At 39.8% G+C, this 3330-nt stretch overlaps 1 non-coding gene across 1 annotated transcript; it reads left to right on the top strand.

Annotated features, from left to right (window-relative positions):
- The first annotated feature begins 200 nt into the window (after positions 1-200).
- Positions 201-334, top strand: LOC116913004. The gene has a single exon (XR_004389562.1). It is a non-coding gene; the product is annotated as a small nucleolar RNA SNORA17 (small nucleolar RNA).
- Positions 335-3330: the final 2996 nt, after the last annotated feature.

Genomic DNA, 3330 nt, shown 5'->3' with positions numbered 1-3330 from the left:
TAAACAAAGAGAAGTAACAATACTGTCTTATAAAAAACTCTATCAAAATTACACAATATTTTATTAATCTTCATGATGAAAGCTAATCTATAATTTTCAAACATGTCCCCCTTTCGTTAATCATTTTTAGTAATTCAGTAAAATTTATTACTTCTCTCACGTTCTGGCCTATCTTCTTAATTAGTAGGCCATAAAAATTCTCTGGCCTTAGAAGCACTGAAGGTGTGGCTACTGCTGTGTCACAAGTTTCTCAGCAGTTGACAGAGAAGTGAGAAGCTAGGTCTATGCTGAACATTACATCTATGAACATCTGAATGATTGGTAGTCTAACAGTCTCTGAAAAACAGTGAGTCTGAGACAACCACCAGGCTATGCAGTGCTGGACTTGATGGCTTCCATGACCAGGAGCAAGCTAGAGACAAGAGGAACTATTCATGGGACTGAAGTTCCCAAGTGGGAGAGAGTCTGAGATAGAGCAACCTCAGGTGGGGCTACTCAGGCATACCAGGTGAAAAGCAAGCCCAAGATTACCACCAGACTAGCAGCATGGAGCCTAGACAGGGACCAAACCATTCAAGCAGTATGCAGATCTGGGGGAAGGGTGGCGACTATACCCAATCCCTGCCAGATACCGTAGTGCTTGAGTGGGTCAAATCAGACCTGAGACAGCTTCTGAGCTGACCTCATATACTCAGAGACCTACAGCACCTGTAGAAGGGGCCGGCATGTGATGGAGAAATGAAAAGGAAAGAGAAACAGAAGGATGTAGACACAGTGAAGAGAGGCAGAACTGGAGACTAGAGGGCAGTAAGCAACAGCCTGATTTGTGTACCCAATAGGACATCTGGGATAGTGGTGGAGTCCTGTCCTGTGCTGCCACTGGTAGCTACATCAGGGCCCATGGCCTTGAATCAGCAGGAATCTGTTTCCACCAGAGCCCAAGTGTACTTCACTGGTCCCGACTGTCACCCAGGGACATGTTTGTTTCTGAGGTCTGAGTGGAACTGGCCCACCTCCCACCTTGGCATCCTGGAAGAGCTGGGCCTAGGGGCAGGAGTGTGAGAGTGCTGACTCCTTCCCTGAAGATTTGCAGCCAGCTTCACTGTTATGGAGAGAGTAGCCGCACACATTGCCGTAGTTGCACTGATCTGGTCCCTGAAAATAAGAGCCTGGAAAACTGACCATACAACTTGTGTCGCAGGTGGTACCATGGACAAAGGACAGATATCCTCTTCCCCATGTGTCCCTCATCACCTATGTGAGTAAGGAGGGCTAGCCCTGAGTCATCCAAGTGGGATAGCTGTCTCAAACCCTAACCTGCTTCAACACTAAGAGAGCAGGCTTTGCACTTCACTTGGTCAGCACAGTTAAGCTGACTGTGATGACAGAGGCACCAGTGAGTTCAAGGCCAGTCTGGTCTACATAGTGATTTAGAGAATAGCCAGAGGTATTTCATGAGACCCTGCTTATAATAAATAAACATATATAGATAGATAGATAGATAGATAGATAGATAGATAAGCATAAAATGAAAGTAAAAGAAAAAATAAGGAAAAAAGAAAGGAAAAGAAACAAAGGAAAGAAAGGAAATTAAATGACATTTGTTGGAAATGATAGGCATTTCCTGATCTAGTCTTAGTCATAGAAAAGCAAAGACAGAAGTGTAATCTGAGACATGATATCTACAGAGGATATTACAGAGAAACTGAAAATATTTCAGAGCCCCAAATGAAAATAGTGTTTGTATAGGAAACCTTAATCTCACAATAATTGGAATATATACCTATTGAAATAAAAAATTTGTCTTTTAAGCATTATATAATATGTGGGTATATTAGTTGGTATACCATTAACAAATCAATGCAGAGGTTCTCCATAAAACCAAACACTAAGTGTAGTAATGTCACTCATACATTGATGGTAGCCACGGTCTTTAATTGGATTTAATACCCATCCAACAAGAGAGACACCATGTTTCATAAAACCTAGCTAAGGCTAAGAAAGAAGTTAGGAAAACAACTCCCTTCATAATACCGTGAAAATATAAAATATCTTGGGGTAACTTTAACCAAACAAGTGAAAGATTTGATAAGAACTTCCAGTCTCTCAAGAAAGAAATTGAAAAACATCTCAGAAAATGGAGAGATCTCCCATGCTCATGGATTGGCAGAATTAACATAGTAAAAATGGCTATCCTACCAAAGGTAATCTACAATCAATACAATCCCTGTCAAAATCTCAACACAGTTCTTCAAATACATGGAAAAAGCAATACTCAAATACATCTGGAAAGGCAAAAAATCCAAAATAGCAAAAACAATTCTTAACAATTAACGAATGACCGGCAGAATTACCATCCCTGAGCTCAAGATCTACTACAGAGCAATAGTGATAAAAACTGCATGATATTGGTACAGAGACAGACAGGTTGATCATTGGAGTAGAATTGAAGACCCAGTAATAAAACCACACACTTACACACACTTGCTCTTTGAAAAAGAAGCCAAAAATATACAAGGGAAAAAAGAAAGCATCTTCAATAAATGATGCTTGTTTAACTGGCTATCTGTATGTAAAAAATGAAAATAAACCCATATTTGTCACAACGCACAAAGATCAGTGGATCAAGGACCTCAACAAAAACCAGATACACTGAATCTAATAGAAGAAAAAGAGCCTTGAACTCATTGGCACAGGGGGAAATTTCCTAAATAAAACTCCAATGGCTCATACTCTAAGAATAAGAATTGATAAGTATGATCTTATGAAACTGGAAAGCTTTTGTTAGGTAAAGGATATAATCTATTAGACAAATCAGACAAAAAAACCCAACAAACAAATTTTTAAAAATGGGGTATAGTTCTAAACTGAGAATTCACAACAGAGAAAAATTGAATGGCTGAGAAGCACCTAAAGAACTGTTCAACATACTTAGTCATCAGGGAAATGCACATCAAAACGACCCTGAGATTCCACCTTATACCAATCAGAATGGCGAAGAACAAAATCTCAGGTGACAACACATGTTGAAAGAGGAACACTCCTCCAATGTTGGTGGGATCGCAAACTGTTACAACCACTCTGGAAATCAATTTGGAGATTCCTAAGAAAATTGGAAAGATCGACCTAGAGACTCAGAAATGCCACCTTCGGGAATATTTCCAAAAGATACCCCACCATGCCACAGGGACACATGTTCATCAACATTCATAGTGGTCTTATTTGTGATAACGAAAAGGTGGAAACAACCCAGGTGTCCCCCAATAGAACAGATACAGAAAATGTGGTTTATTTACACAATGGGATATTACTCAGGTATTAAGAATGAGG

This window comes from Rattus rattus, chromosome 11 (assembly GCF_011064425.1).
Source record: "Rattus rattus isolate New Zealand chromosome 11, Rrattus_CSIRO_v1, whole genome shotgun sequence".
NCBI lineage: Eukaryota > Metazoa > Chordata > Mammalia > Rodentia > Muridae > Rattus > Rattus rattus.
Note: the sequence above shows the minus strand (reverse complement) of the source record. Positions and strands in the feature narration are given on the sequence as shown.